Genomic DNA, 9243 nt, shown 5'->3' on the forward strand with positions numbered 1-9243 from the left:
TTGAAATTTCCATGACCTTTAATTGCCATTTTTGGGTGGGGTGTACCCCCCTTCATTATCATAATTCAAGAAAATTATTCCAAAAGGGGTGGGCTACACACGACACACACAAAAAACCAAACACAAAGTACCTAGCACACAAGGGCACATGCATGCATGCACACACACAACAAATTTGCATGCACGAACACACACACACACACTCTTACTATCCCTTCCTCCATTGGTTTGGCCACTTGCTCATTAGATCTCGACAACTCCCCTTAATTTCCCTAATTTCCTTTCCATCCAACTCCCTTATTCTCCCCTTAATTTGTCTCTAATTTTCTCCGTATTTTTTCTTAATCTCCCTTGTTTTTCCTAATCTCTCTCTCTCTCTCTCTCTCTCTCTCTCTCTCTCTCTCTCTCTCTCTCTCTCTCTCTCTCTCTCTCTCTCTTATTGTCTCTTTATTTCTCACCTTTTTTCTAGTAATTCAAATGTCCTACTGTAACTTTTTCGTTGCTTACTACAATAATTCCCCCCCCCCCAATGTTCCCCTATTATCTTTTATATATCCCTTTCTTGGTTATTTTTTCCTTCTTTATTTAATTTATTTCTTTACTTAGGTGTTATTTAATTTTTCTTCCTGGTTATTTTTTTCAATTTTCTCCTATTTATTTCCTGCACATTTTTTATTTTCTACAATCCTATTCTTCCGTCTCTTTTCTACCCGTGTAAGTAACCCCCTTTTTTTTACTAATTAACCATTCCTTAAAAGTACGCTTCCCTACGTAGTTTATCCTTTTTTAATTAGTACCCTCCTCGCATTTAGGACATTAATGGCCTTTTTCTTCACGTTTCCCCAACCCTTAGACTCCCTAGCTCCCTATTTCCTCCCGACTCTCCCGACTACCCACCCTCCTAGGAACCTACTTACGGACCTCTTCTAATCAAGACCCTCTCATCACATCACTCCCTACCCCTGCTCTCCCTACCTTTACGCTATCTATAATGCACAAACCTACTGTGTTTTACCCACACGCTCTCCGTCCGTGCCTCAGTACTACACTACGCCTCGAACTCCTACTCCCCGCTACCCGCTTACAGTCTACTCATTCAGCCTTCCCTCCATCCGCCAGCTCCACCATCTTCCATGACTCCACTCCAGTCCTTGTGCCTCCTCTCAAGTCAAAGCTCCTGTTTCACTCTTTACAGTGGACCTTGCCCACTATCGTCGGTTCTGGCTACAGTGCTACTGTGGCTATGCCTCCTATTGCAGTCTCCCTCATTGTGCATGACTCGTATCGCCTCGTGCGGGCTCTACCACATGTACACCTCTCTGGCTCCGTCCTCGCTCATAGGTGCTTTATACACCCTTCTTCAAAAAACCCTCTATATACCTTTATTTAAACAACCCCCTTCTCCTTTTTAATCTAACGCTCCCTCCTTTCCTTTTATTTCTCCCCCTCTCTAAACCTTATGTAACCCTTTCTCCTCTTTAAATCTTCCCCCCCCTCCCCCCCCTCCCCCTATTTTTCCTCGCCCTTCTCTATATACATTACTTTCATTTCCCCCCATAACCTCTAAACTCACTCCTCTTCCTAAAACAGTCTTGTTTTTTTCATTATGCTTGATAAGTGTATGGCCAAGTATTAATTTTTATTGTGACTCCGATAACAAGGGAGGAGTGTTTATGACACCTATCTTCCCAACTTAAGTTAAAACTGGTTCTTACTGTTTTGCTTGTTGGATGGTAGCAGGTAGGCAGAATCCCCTCTTCAATAAAGTGATGCTTGCTAAGACTTATCCAAGCTCAACTTCCGTACAGTTTCCACAAAGTCATTTCTACAAAAGTCCCACTGCTAGTTTCCTTATAAGTAGGGATTCACCGACTTGTACAAACCTTTTTGTTAATGCAATTAGTCCTATTTCATTGTCTAGCTTCGCTCTTTTGTCTTTCACTATGCAAAGGGCTGTTGTAAAATCTTCCACACAGAGGTCGTTGCCCCTGCAACTCTGGACGGTTGCACATAGTACGCTTAAGTCATTAAGGCCGTTTTGGCTTCTTGACTCCCTTCTTTAACTTGTTCTTTATTTTGTTTTATTTTTTCTAATAAACATCTTTCTAATCCCTCTCTTGTCCTTGCAGAATTATTCAATCAGATGTCCCACTCCGAATCCAAAACTCTCCACAGCCCTCTCCTAATTTTGACTCCCACCTCCCAAATAATACATTTAAGTCATTATGGCTTTTCGGCGTTTTGACTCCTTTCATGTCTCTTTGAGCAACACAGTTTTATTACACTTACCTTGCTATTAAATTTTTATTTTTTTCCCTTTTTATATAAAACTCTTCTAATCTAGATTATTGTCAAAACTGTCCAGTTCCCTTTCTTGCCTAATATTACTATAATCCACAACTTACCCATATATCTGCTAAACCATTTTGCTTCCATACTATTCACCTACCTCACTCAAGTACTCTTCCATTTCCATTACTTTAAATTGCACTTCTCAATACTTCTTATTCTCTTCGGGTAGACAGTAGGTCATCACACTAGGTGATGACCTACTGTCTCACCTAGTGTGTTGTATGCTACTGGGGCAAAGCTGGGTACACAAACACACACACACACACACACACACACACACTTACTATCCCCTCCTCCATTGGTTTGGCCACTTGCTCGTTAGATATCCCCTTGATAACCCCCCTTAATTTCCCTAATTTCCTTTCCATCCAACTCCCTTATTCTCCCCTTAATTTGTCTCTAATTTTCTCCGTATTTTTTCTTAATCTCCCTTGTTTTTCCTAATCTCTCTCTCTCTCTCTCTCTCTCTCTCTATATATATATATATATATACACTCTCCCTATCTCTCTCTACCATCTCTCTCTGTCTCTGTCTCTCTCTCTCTCTCTCTCTCTCTCTCTCTCTCTCTCTCTTGTCTCTTCATTTCTTACCTTTTTTCTAGTAATTCAAACGTCCTAATGTAACTTTTCCATTGCTTACTACAATAATTCCCCCCCCCATGTTCCCCTATTATCTTTTATATATCCCTTTCTTGGTTATTTTTTCCTTCTTTATTTAATTCGTTTCTTTAGTTAGGTATTCCTTTCTTTTATTTAATTTTCTTCTTGGTTATTTTTGTCAATTTTTTCCTATTTATACAGCAAGCTAAGGGTGTCCACTTCCAGACCACTTTCGGGTGAGTGTGACACCCGCTCGAGTGAAAATACAAAGGTTTTGCTTCGGTCTCCAATACCTCGATCGAGGTATAAGCTCCAATGAAAATCACACACGAGCACAACCGAGCCAAGCCAATACCTCGATCGAGGTACTGCGCTTTTTCACCGGACCGAGCCTCCACCTCGATCGAGGCTTGCTGGCAAGCCAGCTATACATGCCACATCTACCTCGTTCGAGGTATCGTGGCAATCCAGCTCAACCTCGATCGAGGTCAGGTGGCATGTCCAGCATACCTCGATCGAGGTATGTGCCATCCGACAGGGCAGCCAACAGGGCGGATGACATACCTCGATCGAGGTATGCTGGACACATGACTTGGCATCCCGCTTCTGCCAACATACCACGATCGAGGTATCGTGGCATGTCAAAACCTCCATCGACGTGGATGTAATGAGATGTATCGGCATGTCACAATACCTCGATCGAGGTATTGTGGCATGGCAATACCTTGATCGAGGTAGATGTACCGAGATGTATGGGCATCTCAAGAATACCTCGATCGAGGTATCGTGGCATGCCAATACCTCGATCGAGGTAGATGTGTCGAGATGTATGGGCATGTCAAGAATACCTCGATCGAGGTAGCTAAACCCTCATTTTTCTTATAAAAGGAGAGCGACCCCCCTCATTCCGCATACCTCAATCGAGCTTTGCCTCATCCACCGATTTCGGATTTGCCGGACTTCGACGGAATTGCGCGAGCGACGGAGAGCCACGAACGGACATCGACGGAGATGGACGAAGCAGGAGCGGGAGAGTCCAGGTAGGGTTTTTTTTTATGTAGCATTTTCTTTTTGGTAGAATTTGATTAAATTTTAGTTTATAAGAAAAATTATAAAATGCATTTTATTCAAAATGTGAAAATGTTAAATATTTCTGTTTTTTTAATGTAGCATTTTCTTTTTGGTAGAATTTAATTAAATTTTAGGTTAAAAGAGAAATAATAAAAAATTTCTAAATTTCAAATGCAATATAATGTTTTTTTGAAATTTATGAATTACGACATTTTTTCTTTAAAATGTGAAAATGAAATTTTTTTTTCAAAATAGAGCTTTTTTAGTAAATAAAAAAACGTTCATATTAATAATTATAAAATATTTATAAATTTGAAATGCATTTGTAAATTTTTTTAAATTTTTGAATTACGACATTTATAATTTAAAATGTGAAAATTTTAAATTTAAAAAACGTTTAATGAGGCATTTTTTATTCAAAATGTGAAAATGTTCTATATTTCTGTTTTTTTTATGTAGCATTTTCTTTTTGGTAGAATGTAATTAAATTTTAGTTTATAAGGAAAATTATAAAAAATTTCTAAATTTATAATGCATTTTAATGTTTTTTTGAAATTTATAAATTACGACATTTTTTATTTAAAATGTGAAAATGAAATTTTTTTTTTTAAATAGAGCTATTTTTATTAAATAAAAAAACGTTCATAGGAATAATTATAAAGTATTTATAAATTTGAAATGCATTTGTAATTTTTTTTTTAATTTTTGAATTACGACATTTATAATTTAAAATGTGAAAATTTTAAATTTAAAAAACATTTAATGAGGCATTTTTTATTCAAAATGTAAAAATGTAAAAATTAGGTTTTTAAAAATCATCTTTAGGAATGGCCACTAGTTGAGGTGGATTGCCCAACCAAAATAGGAAATGAAGATACAAGACATTTTGTATAAGACTTGCTTAACTTATCAAATTAATACACAAACATAAACCTACTAGTCAACTATTGGAGTTGGACATTAAAGATTGACTAGTGACATGGTTGGTGACCAAAGCTTGAAGTTGACTAGACACTTTGGGACAAGCAAGTTCTTTAGAAGGAAACTAGGTTTAAGCTTGGGTAATCATCCCTAATATATTGGGAAATTACTAATGATAAATCATCCTTTAACTATTTGGCAATTAGTAAGGATCGATTCTACTAGGAAATATGTTGAAGGCATATGTCCCCTATTAGTCAATAGGCATGCATGATAAGGCTATAGCTTGGAAATGCCTAGATAGTGGCTTAGTCCAAATCTTCAATATCCCTTAAGAAGACATGAAATAGTGGCTTAGACCTTAAGAAGACATGGAATAGTTTGCAAATGTCTAATTCTTCTAAGTTATGCATAGACTCTAGCATAACTGAAAAAAGAATATTACAAGATTGAGAATATTTGGATGGGTCTTCAAGAACTCGAATATTACGGTCTGTGCCTATAAACTGTTTGAGATTCTTATGCTATCACTATGGCATGCTTTAGATCTAGCACTTTGATCATGTTTGTTGTCTAGTTCCATAATTCATCTACTTCTCTTATATGTATAAGAAGAAAGAAATACGCCATAGAGAAACTGAAAGTTTAACTAGAATACCTAACATTCATTGCACATGGGACTCTAGTGGATCTATATTCATTCCACATTCATGCTAATATATGCAAGTGTTTTGATCAACTATAGACCTAAGTTCAAATAGAGCCTGTTAATGACTGAATCTCTCCTAATCATCCCTTAATGATCATAGATAATAGTATGGGCCACTATAAGGATTGGTTAGGAGCTATTTTTGAAATGCCAAACTTTGAAATGAAGTCAATATTCATTGTGTTGAGGAATATTTGTCGGGTGGATCTAGTTGAAGAGAGAAATCCATGTTGCATAACATTTGTCTGAGTTGAGCAGCCTCAAATCGACTTAAGAGAGAGAGAACTCCATAACCTTCAAGAGTCGACATTTGAAGCATCCCATTCCATGTTGTTTGCTACATGGCAGCTCGCCATGTGGCACACATACATCCCTTTTTGCATTGTAGGGAAACCTATGACTAATGTTAACAACATTTATCTTGTCTTTTACAAATGACTAAGATGTTTTCCCAAAAAGACTTTGTAACAATAATCACGTGAACCACCTCATAACCAAAATAGTATGGATGCTACATATCTCCTTTCCCTCGTTGAAACTATGTCACACATGGAATGTCAACCACATGCTCAAGGAATTATATGCTAGTTTCATTGTAAGCAAGGGTGGTCTCTTTCTTGCTAGTCCAACCATAGGCAACGGTGACGCTTATTACTTGAGCTCAACCAAAATTAACATTAGTTATCGTATGCAACCCTTCCCATTGCATAGGGACATCCAAGGATTTAATTTTCAAAGTTTTTGAATCCTCTTCTAGGGATCTTGTGCCCTTTGTTGTTGCTACGTATGTGGATGATCTCATTCCAAAACTATTTTTACAACTAGAAGTCGAGTGAGTCTTATACAAAATGTCTTGAACCAAGTGATGATCTATAGGAATGGCCACTAGTTGAGGTGGATTGCCCAACCAAAATAGATAATATTGAAAAGGCTTAATTATTTTCTCAAAGTTCTCGCTTTAAAAGGTCTGTAGTGTGAACCCGCTCTCTTTTTTAATGTGTAGTCCGAGAAATACTAGATGCGCCTTGCTTGTGTATCGTTCAAAGTAATGTATTAGGTATCCTTCTATCTCCTCCATATCTATTGCAAACCCAAGGCAGTAAAGCATTCAAAGAAGGTCTTATTAACCAAACCTCTCCACTATCTGTCCTTAGTATAGGGGCCATTAGTGGACAATGTGGTCCTTACACCACATGTGGAAAAGTTTCATATTGGATAAAAAGTGAAAAAAGGGAAACATATAAGGAAAAAATATTTGAGACATCTAAGTTTAAAAATGCAACAACTAGAGTGAAAAAATTCTAATCAAAATTAAGAATTATTAATAATATTGATTAATATTGAGCCACACATTTGGCCCATCTACCGGTAGGTGCATAGGATCTAGCTCATCAAGGAGTACGTACAAATAGTTTTCATTACGTAAATAGATTATAAGTCATATTGAATAGAATATTATTTTCATTACCCAAATAGAATATTAATTTCCATGTGTTTTTTTTGTGAATGCGCCAGCCAGCGCACAGGTTCTAGCACCACTATTCGTATGCAGATAGAGATGCTGAGAGCTGAGATGAGGGCACTGCAGGATGCTAGGGCACCCCTCACTTGGTTGCGAGCCTGGATTCAGTTATTGAGGCTCTGAGTCGATTGGACACAGTTGAGGACGTTGTGGATAGCTTTCAGGCACAGGCTGAGGCGGAGATCACTGGTGGTGGCTTGGATTGGAGAGCCATTCGACAGTTGTTTGAGCGAGAGTCACATCACAGGGAGGCCTTGGAGGACATGTTTTGGGATGGTCACACCGAGGCGATGCGACCACGATCAGGGCTCCCCTTGCATATTTTACGGTGTAGGCACCCCATCATAGCAGCACACATTTATCCGAGATATCTTGCTGCGAATGGTGGTCGATTGCCTCACAACCGCCAGATAGCCAGGTCGTTTGCCATGCAGCTTTACGCTGAGTTTGTCCTTGGTCATCGGGTGGACTACCTCAGTACCCGTCCAGGATCAGGAGCGGGACGTGGTAGGATGGGGCGTCAGGAGCGTCAGATTGTAGGTGTTCGGCGTCGACGCGAGGGACCAGAGTTGCACACCATCCCTGCACCGGCATTGCGAGCGGTGGGAGGACAGATTAGGGGGGATGTTCATTCAGTGGCATCATCCTTGCAGCACATGGTCTCTGCCCTATCGAGATCTATTGCGATTCCACCTCCCCCACCTCGATCATCGATGGAGCATCCCACATCTACACCACCTCCCACATCTACGGCGCCTCAGCACGAGTTGGAGGCTCGAGACAGACGGATTGCAGAGTTGGAGGCATTGTTGGCCGAGTCTAGGGACGAGGTTAGTTATTTTGATTATGTTAGTTTATTTTTTTGTAGCGTGTTTTGAACTGAAGTTTTTTGGTTAATTCTCACCATGTACGCGACATGTTTGCATTGCAGGCACATCTATTGCGTCAGGAGATGGAGTCTCACGTACGACTGTTGCAGACAGATTTGGAGGAGCAGAGGATTCGGACACGCATAGCATACCATCGCGCAAAGCACTATATTTTGCAGTTGAGGCATATTAGTCGTGATCCGTCGCGCCATAGGATCGACCCCAGTGTGGCCCTATACCCTGCTCCTCCTGTAGATGTGCCGACTAGGACACCCATAGACGCAGCAGTCGTAGCGAGGCTTCCTACTGCCACTTGTGTCCTCTACCACGAGGACTTTGACACCGTAGGGTGGTTTGGACTAGGGTGCGGCCACATCGCACATCTCCATTGCATGACCCGCCACATGGTGGCACGTTCAGTGTGCCCTGTATGCTTTGCTGACATTGATGTGGTGACATACAGAGGACTGGGCATGGATGATCTATATCCTGGTCATCGTCAGGCTGTTGATCCATTCGCCTGTGTAGTCTTGACAGAGCACTACAGGGAGGAGGCACAGAGAGCATTGCTGATGCAGGAGGGTGCGGATACATCGGTGGTTGCATCATGCGTTCCACGATGCTTTTCGTACGGTGATTTCATGCCAGGTGATGAGGCACGAGCGGAGGAGGCACGCCGGATTGAGCGAGAGGCAGAGCTGCAGACATCATTGCAGCAGTGGGTGGAGCAACAGCTAGGGCGGGGCCGAGACCAGCGTCTTTCACATGTAGAGATGATTACTCGCGCTGGATTTGAGGCACGAGTATTCGCAGATGCACGGCTATGGGAGCTGAGACGCGCGTACATAGAGGAGGCGAGGGAGGCAGAGATGGTAGCAGTGGCGCGTGCAGCATGCCCTCCTCTTCATTAGGATGAGGCTGGCCCATCTCATGCAGCTGATGAGGCTGGTCCATCTGAGCCGGCTTTGCCTGAGGGCACACAGCGGACGGTTGGGCAGCGGGTCATACAGGAGCCACATCAGCGTTCCACTAGAGGATCATATGTAGAGTTATCAGATTCGGATTCAGATTGATTGTTTAGGCTTCACACGTTTCTTGTATAGGGATGCACTTTTGCAGCATGATGATGATGATGTACAGATTCATTTTGGTACTTTCATGATATTGTTCCCACTTTTATGATGTATGAGCATTTTCGT

This window comes from Dipteris shenzhenensis, chromosome 3 (genome assembly GCF_047967505.1).
Source record: "Dipteris shenzhenensis isolate YYH24624 ecotype China chromosome 3, Dip_SZ_1.0, whole genome shotgun sequence".
NCBI classification, from domain to species: Eukaryota; Viridiplantae; Streptophyta; class Polypodiopsida; order Gleicheniales; family Dipteridaceae; genus Dipteris; species Dipteris shenzhenensis.